The sequence below is a fragment of the Embiotoca jacksoni genome, unplaced genomic scaffold (assembly GCF_022577435.1).
Source record: "Embiotoca jacksoni isolate LCO1_2020_lvr unplaced genomic scaffold, fEmbJac1.0.p SCAF_14, whole genome shotgun sequence".
NCBI classification, from domain to species: domain Eukaryota; kingdom Metazoa; phylum Chordata; class Actinopteri; family Embiotocidae; genus Embiotoca; species Embiotoca jacksoni.
Genome location: NW_027185274.1, coordinates 13,189,445 through 13,201,477, shown reverse-complemented (window position 1 = coordinate 13,201,477; position 12,033 = coordinate 13,189,445).

The window sequence follows — 12,033 nt, the reverse complement described above, 5'->3', positions numbered from 1 at the left end:
AAGACTACTGGCTGGAAATGAGCATATCACAGGTCGGCCTCACGACTCTGTGACACTGTGGTGGGGACTGATAGTAAATACTGAGAAAGCTACCTGCTACATGCACTGCGACCACTTGATATGTTTGGAGTCTGTTCATCTGTAACCATAAATGTGTGATGCAAATAAAATGTGTTCCAAATGACATATTTCCCTTAGGACATTAACAAATAGTGCTTTTACATGTTAGTACTCTTACTTGTGTAGTACTGGTATTTTTATAGAGCAGTGTTGTCTCAAACCAAACACTGCCGTTCTGTACTTACCAGAAATAACTGTAACCTGTGAATGCATCACCTGCCAACATATCTGCCGGCTTTCATTATTTTACCCAGAAATGAATGTGTTTTTGTGCCCTCTGTTTAATACACAATAATCACACTGATGGCTTCTGTCCAACTACAGTATGGTTGGACTAATGGAAAAATGAACACTTTTGTGTGGTGTTGAGGAACAGCTGCAGCTTCCTCAGAGCCTTAATTTGAAATTTCTTTACGTCAGTGGCCACGCCCCTTCCCCTATGTAGCCAACATGGCGAGCCTTTAGGGTAAAAAATGTCCAGCGCTTCACACGCATTTTTTTTTTTTACCGTTTTGAGTGCATCATCCATGTACTTTGTAGCACACTGCATATTTCTGTACTTGACACTGTGAACGCACTAAGTCACTCATAATAGTGAGTGTTATTACGTAAGTACGTCATTTGGAACACAGTATGAGACTCAACAGTCCCTAAAATCAAAACCAAGGGCTTTGTTATTCTTAAATGATTTGATTCATCGCCATCTATCTTCCACATGAAGGGCCTTTGCCCTTTACAGCTTAGCCAAGCTATAGACTGTCACATCCAGCAACCTGACCACAGTGGCCTTCTCTAATTAGTCACAAGTGGAACCATAGCTCCAGCTAAATATTTTATTTGGAATTGAAGGTCATGTTGAAGATCTGTGTAGGATGACATTAGAGAAAATGCTTTAATTTATGCCTGCAATTATCAAAGTCAGGCAGTGTGACCAAAATAGGCATTTTGCATTACTCAAGGAAAAATAATGAAGAGGAAGTCCTGGGAGCACAGACCTCTGTGGATGTGTCAGCAAACAACAAGCACATGAAACATGGACAACTGAACCATGTCTAAACACAGTCCTGCAGAGACCCAACACATTCCACCTTCATCACAGGGAGTGTAACTGAAGCACGCACGCTCTGAATCAAAGGCCACACATTGATTTTCATGACAGTGTATTGGCTGCACACTTCGGTTGACTTACCTGTCTGCATTACAACACTGCTTTTTTCGGCCTTGCTCCTTGCATGTCCAGACTGGGACCGAGTTATTCGTGGCCTTACAGCAGAAAGAATTTACTGTGCAAAAACTCTCCTCATCTGCATTTTCAGGATTATTCTTCTCCCCGAAAGACTGAAAAGCTGTGATTTGCATTTACATAAGGAGTCTGGACCAGGCAAGAGGTCTCCTTGCCCAGGGTGTGTTGGTGTTCCCAAGTGTTGTCTCCTCTGACTCTAGACATGCCTCCTCCGGCAACCTATGTACTGTTCATACTCGTCCAGGGAGCGTGTCATCTTTGAAGCTGTCATGCTTTCTCTCTTTCTCACTCTCCATCTCTTTTCTTAATTTCAATCTCTTCCCCTCCTTCATTTTGTCACGTGGTCCTTTGACTGTCACTCTCATCTTGGAGCAGAAAGTAATCTTTTTGTGCTTTTTCCTTTTCCACTCTCCCTCCTTCTCACATTTTGTGTTGTTCTGAATTCAGGTGCTCTGTTGGGGAAACTCGGAGAGGGACCCATCAACAGCCATTCTGCTTTCCATTTGCTTGTGTCAGAAAATTATTTTTCACTATAAACCTCTATGTGTGTGATTGCAGTTTGTGTATTAATAATTCTCCAGTGCTCTTTTTGATTGGAGCACAATAACCATAGCTCTGCCATTGCCATACAAATGCTGTGAGGCAGAAGAGGAGAGGGAAAGGATGCTGAAAATGAATTCAAAGAGATATGGGGGGAGAAAAAGAGAGATAAGAAGATGGGATGGAAAGAGGGCTATGGGAGGTTGGCGGAACTTCATGAATAATCTGAAATGACACCACAAAGGAAAGATCAGAAGCGCCCTGCTGTCTCAAAAGCTACTAGGAATGTAATTTCAAAAAAATCAGAAATAGTGAAACATGCATTTTAAGTGTGCTGTTTGTGTTTTAATTCACTATGAACATATTCAGTTGTAATCAAATACCAACACATTCCACTGGGACTTTTGCACTATAAACATTGAGGCCATAAACACTGCTGTTTATTTGTGTAAACAAACTTTGTGTTTGGTATTTTTACGGTAAGTTCAATGAGTGGCTCTGTGTAGTCAGCACCTTTGAAATATTTTGTGATGCATTCCTAAAACAGAAATCTATAGCACAGAATACTGCAGCTACAAAGATCTGCAGGAAACGACATGAGTTGAAGCTTTTGTGGCATTGCCCGTTCACCTTGTCTGTCTGTGATAGTGGTGTTTGATTGGCATGAGTGTGCGTATGTAGCTATGTTTATATACGGTATGTGTGTGTGTCTGAGACTGGTCTGAATCTGGTGGAATGACTGGTGACAGAAGTCCTTGCTACGTAATGTGTTATTGCCTGTCACTCGGTGGAACCTTCACAACCATCACAATCAATTAACGTCTTAGCATATAGCCACCAAATGGGCATAAATGTCTCTGTGTAGGTTGACTTCAAGGGTAACATACAGTAGAATTGAGTATAGTAATCTTCTTAGATGGTTTATTGTGGTAACTAACCCCCGTACTGAGGATAAAGGAGAAACCTTCAAATAGAAATAGATAACACTTGGTTAAAAACAAGGAACAGTGGTCTTTTTCATGTACAGAATTTTTTTTAGAATCCTTTAAGAACATTAGATCTGCAGTATATACTGCAGGTATCTACTGTACCTTTCATAATCAATGATCATTAGTACGCTCTCTCTCTTCATGCTAAAACACCAGATAGTGCATAACACCAGTTCGCTAAATAATGAGTTCAGATGTTATGGAGGTGCATTTAGTTAGACTGAAGGTGTCCAATTTGGTGATATAGCTCTCTTTCCGAATTCCACTGAACGGTAATTAAAAAAAAAAATTCTGTGAATAGGAATAAGTAAAAACAGCTTTGAGGAAGTTTCACTAAGGAGCTGTACTGTGTAAGCTTGTCTGCAAAGTTCACTTTTATGGCTGGCTTTTTTGAAAAATAAGCATTAATAATAGCCGAGCAAAAACAAATGTTAAGTTTTAAATGGTCACTTACGTAATTGCTCTATTTTCTCAAACACCTGCATGAAGTTGACTGTAGTTTACTTTACTTTAGTTTACTTTAAGTCATTACTTTATATAAACAAAGAAGGGACGTACCTCAGGGATCAGTCCAGGTGATATCAGATATTGTGCGCTGAGAACAAATATAACCAATGGACTTGATGATTCAAAGCGTCTGCATCCAAAGAGGTTATGTCAAAATTCTGACAGTCTCAGAAATGTACAATCAAAATCTAACAACGTGACTTTAGCTTCAACCCAATGTCTATCAGAGAAACACAGGAAATTATGCAAAATGGAGATAGTGTACTATATGCTAAGAAACATATTTACTTCTGTCACATGCACTCTGCATTTCACGTTGTGTCCTTTAGCTTGCTGCAATCGGCTTGGTCAACAAAGATGAACGATGCAAGTTGATGACATGTTAAGCCGTGCATTCGTTTTTTTGTTTGTGTTTGTTGTCAATTAGATACTGTATCCCCCAGTCTGTAAGATTCAAAAGTGATATTGTACAGTCCGATACAAATCATGATGAAGACTACATTGAACTTTGATGATAATAATAAACATTATTTATTGAGATAAAACCTCTTTTTCAAGAGAGATTGTAAATACACAGCTTGCTGGCAGTTTGAGAAGAATGCTGATATATTTCACCTATGAGCTCAGTGTGAAGGATTTCGGGGAAGAAATTTGTGAATAATCATCTGTAACTAAGAATCATTGTTTTTTCATAACCACAAAATAAGTTATTGATATTTATATTGGGAGAGGGTCCTCTTCCAAGGAAACCACCACGCTGCACCGCTATGTTTCTACGGTACCCCAGAAGGGACAAACACTGGATCAAGAGAGGACCTTTTGCATTATGCGGCCACCTTACATCCCCTGAAATGCTTAGAAGAGAAGGGTGAAGGGGAGGGATGTTCAGTTGTAATCTGCAACGTCACAACACAGCACTAAATGCTACACACTGCTCCTTTACTTCTGCCTGTGGGTGAGTGTGTAACTCGAGCCGAATGGACCACCACTAAAACTGCCGACAACACTCACCTCTGCATTGTTTTGAGTTGTGTTGAGTTAGATGGACAGGACGTGATCAGGGGACATATTGATGTTCATTTGTTGTGTTTGCGAGAGCTGTACCTAACTTACCTCGACTGTATGTCAAAAACTGGAGAACTTTCACAGCTGCCAGAGGAAAAAATAGCTCCTGACGGTGGGTGGCTGTGAGCCACTACAAGTGGATGTGTGGCATGTACAAATGCAGTGCACAGAACAATTATTCAACATTTCTTTGTTGATTTACATGTCAATCTATTCTGTTGAACTCAACTGCTTTATATACATGGCTTTGTTAATTAATATCGCTACTAAAATGAGGTTAGACAAATTATTATTTTTTTGCACACCCAAGTGCCATTAGACAAAAGTGATTGGACTTGCACCCTTTCTAAAGACAAGTACTGTCCCTTTAAGAGAGAGAACAGCAGAAAAGTCCATTTAGGATCTGTTGTGCAAAAAAAAATTCTCAACAAAGCAAATGCAAGACACAAATAACAAATAAATGACAAGCATGTGCAAGTGGGTTTTTTTTAGTTGTTTTTTTTTTTTTATCACAAATGCAGTTGAATTGGCTTTACTGAAGAAAGCTGAGATAGATCTTACATTCTTTGCTCATAGGCACACAGACATTTGTTGCGTGGCGACAGGGGAATGATAAGAATCACTTTACCCCCTCCCAACTGGTCCGTCTAGAGCAGGGGTGTCAAACTCATTTTAGTTAAGGGATCACATACTGCCCACTTTGATCTCAAGTGGGCTAGACCAGTAAAATCATAGCATAATAACGACAATATTTCTCTATGTTTAAGTCATTGGTGAAGGTTTTTGGATGATAAACCCTATTTTAAGGTCTTTCTACAAAAAACTCGAAACATAAAAAGGAAAAACTCAGACATCAGCCCACTGTTTATCTCCCTGGGCTCTCCTCTGCAGATTCCCTCGCTTTCTGACGCGTTTGAGCGCTGCTGCCTCCGGAGCAGACATCGCATTTACGCTGTTTTTGAAGCAATTATTGGATCGATTAAAAAAAATTACAAAACGTTTGTACTAATAAACCTCCATATTCTCATAGAAATGCAATTTATGTCTTTCTGTAATTTTCACACTTAGCAAAGTCATCCGGCGGGCCGAGCTGGACCCCCTGGCGGGCCGGATCCGTATGTTTGACACCCCTGGTCTAGAGCTTCAATGATTTTGAACCCAGGCACACCTCCTCTGCTGCTCAGTCTTGTTGTACGACATTGAGGCTTCGACCAACCCCCACTGTTAATTCTGCAGAGCTGTTAGCAATGCGGTAGGTCTATTATTGAGAACACGGTCGACCAGCTTGACATTTTCTCACCAAGCCTTACCTGCTTAATTTCCAGCCATTCCTGTTTCAAACTCTGGAGCGCCTATGGCTACAGATTGGAATCCCATTTTTATAAATCTATTTGCAATTTCCAGTCTTTCTCATTTTTCAGCCTCGCATTAAAACAAATTTGCACAAACTATTAGAAGATAAATGATTGTGGAAGCAATTAATTTTCCATGCTGATGATAGTCGACCACCATATTTAAAAAACAGAGTGCTTAAGGAATGTGTAAATGTTCAAGTGTGTCACTGAAAAATAGATGTCAAGAGATTTCGTAAGGGTAAAAGCTTCGTGTGTGGCTTTTTAAGAGCAGCAGCCATGCGGGTTCAACTGTCACTGTATGAATCTAAAGAGGAGTTAAATGCCAAGAGACCAACTCTGTAATAAGGAATAATAACATATTAAAACACGGACCAGTATTAGTGGACAGGGACTTTGTATTGTCTATCACTCTACTGCAGATGAGCAAAAAACAAATACATGATGGCACACTATTTGGTTGTTGACACTAAGCTCATTTTAAAGGTACTCAGTTCAGTGACATACATATCATGCTGTTCATTTTTACTTTCAGATATTTACTTTATCCTCTGGCTTTTCCAGAGAAGAGAGAAAGATACACAGTACGATTCATTATGTGACTAATATATTCAGTCTGCCTTTTATGGCAGGATTAAGACAAGAAAAGCCCCAGCATAACTCAGTTTTGAGTTTTGTTTCCCCAGAAAAAATATTTACTGCTGGACAAACACATCATGGAGTGTGTGCATACATGCTTCCAGGACTCTTAATTAAAGGGAGCCTTTTAAAAGGAAACTGTTTTGTTTGATAAAAAATGAACCAGAAGCCAGAAATACACTTGCAATATCTGGGAAACTCAATTGTCTGTGGGACCTTGTTTATACTGTACGGTCTTATTCTCTCTTTACGTGTAGAGCAGTCAATATCTGCACTGAGACAGGATTATCTGTGCTATTAGCTTTAGGTCATGCATTACTCTTTTGGAACAAAAGCTGAGCCTAAGACATATAAGGTTCATGGAATAATTTTGACCTTAGTTGAGGTCAGGGGCATCGCGCCTTTAGTTTTTTCAGGGGCCACAGTTTCACAATCTTACTCCTCATACAAATTAAAATTTAGATTGAACTTTACTTCAATATAGATTGCAGACAAGTCCAATTATTTTTTTCTCCAATTTAAGAAAAAGAAAATCGATAATTGATTTGGATGTGAGAGACAAAGCAGAAAAGGTCATGCCAATCTTCTTAACACCTTAAATAATGAAATCTAAATAATTAAGGTGTTCACTACTGCATTGTTGGAAATATTTAACAAGAATGTGAAAAGGCTTTCTTCTCAGATATTATGGCAGGTTAATCAGCCAACACTGTTGATTATGTGGTCATTTATCGCTCCTATTGTTGCTGAATCACAATTCCTTACTAGTCCCACTCCTCCCACTCAGCTCATCAGTACAACACAATAAAGGTGTGTAACCCTCTGCTAATAAAGACTGATAAAGACCAAGTGTTGGTTATTTAGATTACATATAGCAATGTCACAATTACGTCATTTTGGTTATGCACAAACCCTACAGTGTGACTTGGATTAGTTTGAAGGAGACCTGAATTTTCCTTTTTTGTTTTTTTCCTAGTGAGGTCATATTCTGCGCCCACAATGAGAGCCTCCCAAGATTGAATGGGCACTATTGTTAATTACTTTTGGGTTAACCTCTGATGCTGAAGTCACTGTAAAAAAGGAAAATACTGAAACCTCTACAAATTTATTCAAATCAAAATGTTTTCATGACAGGAATTAAAATTGGGATTGGTGTGTGATACAACATTCAGAAAAAAACACCCTTGGTTTTTAAATTGCAATAAATCTAATTAAAACGCTTAGTGAGAAATTAGATGTTGAAAATGTCTATATCTGTCCAGTCTGAAAAATCTGAGGGTGTCAAAGTTATCTGAATAAAGAACTCCACTCCCTCCGGATTCAACTAGCTGTTAAATAATACTTGCATACAAAATACAGTCGGTGATGGCAAACTCAAAAGAAGCAAAGGAGATCTAAAACTGCAGCTGACATGTGTCTCATTAGTCCTGATTTGAAGTCCCTGATCTAAGAATTCACAGTCGGGCCTGTGATTAGATATGTATTCACATTTCACAAAAGATCTAATTCTGCTATTAATTCTTCTCATTAAACCTTGAAGGGATGTAGTTACACACACACACACACACACACACACACACACACACACACTTACAGTTTTATGTCATGTCATCCTCAGTTTCCAATGAAAATGTAAAAATCATATTTGCCAGTGTCAACAGGTTAATTGGTTCGGGAACAGTTACTGAGAAGCAATTCGTCTACACTTATTGGAAAAGCTTTGCCTCAGTCAAGGTCTGTTCTTGCACTCAGTCACACCTTTTTTTTGGCTGGTTTTGACAGTTGCACCATACGTAACCCAATCCAATTCAACATATATCAAATTCACTTGGTTAAGTGATTTTTATGGTGCAGTGTAGGTCAAATTCACCAGGGGAAGTAAATTTGATCTACATTGCTGCAACAGAAAGGCACTCGAGGAAAATATACTGTGGACGGTGAAGAGACTGTGTTAAAGATGCTGTCTTATTTCTCTCTGTTATTTTCTTTTATACTGGATTTAGCTCATTGGTCTGTCTGTATTTCTTATTTTAGTGTTAGACAAATCAGAAAGCGATACACAACAAAGGGAGGACTAAAGCTATTAGATTGATAGCCAAGGAATGTTTTATATCAGGTTCACAGATGGTGACTTTTACTCAAGCGGTTGGCATTTATGGCCTTGAGTGAAAGGTCTCGACAGCTGTTGGATAGATTTCTATGAAATTTGGTGCATACATTTATATCCTTCACATTGAATTATAATAACTATCAGCTTAGCTGTGCATTGTGCTTAATACTAATTAGAAATGTGAGCTTGTTCATGATACATTTCAGTTTATCAGCCATGTCATTTTGAGCATTTAGCATTTTAATTACTGACACCTGTAAATCACAAACCTAAACACAGTACATTGCATATTAAAGTATTATATTGATTCCAATACAAATGTGACATACGTAGCCTTACTTACATAAAAATATAAAAGTAAAATTTTTAACCCAAACATGTAGTTTTCCAAACCCTAACCAAATCGTTTTTGTGCCAAACCCTAAATGAGGATTTGTGGTCCCTACACATAACCAAATCACATTTACTTCAAACTATGATCTTTTACCAAACCCAGTCACCTGGTTTTTGGTTCCCAAACCTAAGGACTAACCAAACCTTGCTTTTTATGCCTAGCTGAGGCAAAACGTGACACTGACACGGTATCGTCTACACGAATGACAGATCTATTTAACGCTTAGCTGGGATATCAGGTTGGTAAATGTTCATAAAACTAAAGTTAATGCTCTTCAACAAACTTCACTTCTCCTGTAGTTACTGCACTCTACCCGTGCAGGGAAGGATTCATAAAAGGATATTTACATTATTAAAGTTGCTAAATTTTTAAGGTTTTGGATCATTCTCTTGAAGGAAATCTACAGCCCAGAGTTATAAACAGTGAATTTACCTGCTGAATTAAAAAAAATTAAATGGGAGTTTTGAAAACAGCTCCATTCCCTAGATCCATCCAACACCAATATAGCCTGTGGCTACTGTACCATTCAGCCCTGTGTAATTGCAAGTGATTTATGTCTTTGAAGTCGTGTCAATAAAATTGGTTTCAACATTCACTTCTTTTCAGTGATACAACTTCCTGCGCTTCAGAAACAGTTCCTCCTAATCCCAGGCTTCTGACCCGAGCCGAGGCAGAATAAGGTCAGCTGTTCCCACTGGTAGTAAACTGCTGCAGGGATATCAAAGGAATACTTCAGTAACTGCCTATGCTGTGTGGTTTGCTATTGATCTAATGTGTTCATTAGTTGCTGCTGTAAATTCTTAGTTAAATTAGAGAGAATGCACGCATTCATCTCTGCCACATAAGATTGAAGGCTTAATCAAAGTACACAGCTCAAACTGTGAATTATGTAAATACTTCAAACAGGAAATAATCTGGCATTTAAAAAAAACAAAGTTGTGGATAAAATTGCTTATGTGTACCCTGTGTTTGCTAATCCCAGATGATTTTTGGAAAGCAGTTTTGACTGGAGTGTAAGGGTTTCCAACTTGCATGAATTGGCAGCCGTTATTTCTCACTGCCCATCTATAACTTTATCATCAGTAGATTAAACCTGCCAGAGGGAACTGAAGTTTAATTAATTGGGCTTCATCCGCTTCAATGGAGAGATGAGTCTCTGGTTGGGAGACACAAGTTATAATTCCTAATGATTGCCTTGACTCAGCCATGTATGTGAGCATCCTAGGGTGAACATCATTTGTGCATTTGTAACAATGGGGCTGAAATACAATATGTTGGACATGTTTTTTTTTTTTTTTTTTAAGTGGCATTGTCAAGAAGGTCATCAGCCCACTGCTGCTTTGGCTGCAGTACAAAAGTAATAAAGCATGTCAGAGGTCTGCTTGTGCTTTAAAGCCTTCCCTTTTACCTTCAATACTTTGGACTCAACATCATAATTACAAATATTTGGATAAGCACCAGATTATTTTCCCTCCTCCACTCTTGTAGAATCAGGTTGAGCAGTGTTTCACCGTCAGTGCCTTTTCTCCCAGGAAACAATGATGCCAGTATATAGCAACACACAAAAAGCATGCAGTAAATCTAATTGACCGACTTGTTGTTGACTGATTAAATGAAAAACCTCCAGCTCAGGCACAGTTACCTTTGAATTCAGCCAGTCTACAATGTAATGATCTGCTTTGTGCGAGCCTCAGGTGTGGCCAAACACACAGCGGTGATTTAGCACTTCTCTGACAGCCAGGTGTTCATTTCACTAACAATAGAGCTGCTACGTCATTGTGCTGTGGGCCAGCTCCATCCTCTCATCACAAATTAGAGAGCACAGCCCAGTCACTGCCTCGCTTCCCAGTCTGACTTGTAAATGGTCTTTTTATTTAAGGCATCCTCTTTGTCTCGCTAATCAAAGATGCCTCTTGTTTGAAACGCTGGTGAATGAAATGAAGGATGGGATGATGGATAGAAGAGATGGATGGGAGAGAGGAAAGGTTAAGGTACACGGTGAAAGGGTTCCTGTTTAATTCATGGACTCAGTTTTGATTAGAAGTTTGAAACAGCTCAGGATTTGGATATGTTATCTCTTCTTTTTTTTTCAACCCTTATCGGGTAATGTCTAACAAAGACAATGCAAAAGCTTGGACTGAGTGATTTACTTGAGAACACATTACAGATAAAGGCAACATCCATAACGGCTCCTACATAACGCTATTGAAAACATCTGCTTTCTCTAATGCACACAGCAATTTAGCAGAGCTTTGGCAGCACTTGATTGACATGTATGAAATGATGATGGTGACAATATGACTATAAGAGCTTGCATAGGGTTTATTGTTCACTCTACATCCACTTACCGGTTTGAACTGGATTTAATTAGGAATCAAATAAAAAGGAGTTTTATGGCTGTTTGAAGTAAAACAAAACAAAAATCAGATTAGGAAGGGTATGGCAGGTTTAAGAAATATTGCTCTGCAAATACCAAACATCTGTGCTGATTGACGAGAAAGTGAGATATCTGCACAGCAAGAATCTGCTACAATAGACAGGAGTCAAGGAAAATGAAATACCCAGTGGAGGACTTTTGTTATAAAAGGAGCTTTGATGGATTGCATGAGAGTAAATGAATATTCCTGAGGAGATAGGCCTCTCATTCAGTAGTCAGGAGCAGCTCTCTATTTGTCAAACACCTCCACCTCTTTGCTCTCCTTTATACCAATGACACCACAAGGGGATGATAACAACACAATAAAGGCAAGGTTGATATAATTATACAGTCACTCTGCGACTGAGTGCATTGTCCAAAGTCAGATTATGCTAAACTAAAGTGGAAAGATTCTAGGTGGGTGCTTCCAAGTTGTGCAAGTATCATTTAATGGCTGACAAAGATGCCATAAGTGCCTGAATGATGTGTTGTGCCAGCAGGTTACTGTTTCTATAATAAGCATTGACTTTGAAGAATGTATGAGTCAATGGGGGCAAGGTAAACCTCTAATCAAATATTGACAAAATAATAGTGAGCTAATGTAGCCAATTAGCACAGCCAAGCAGCAGTGTAACTGCTGACAAAGCATCTTGTTCAC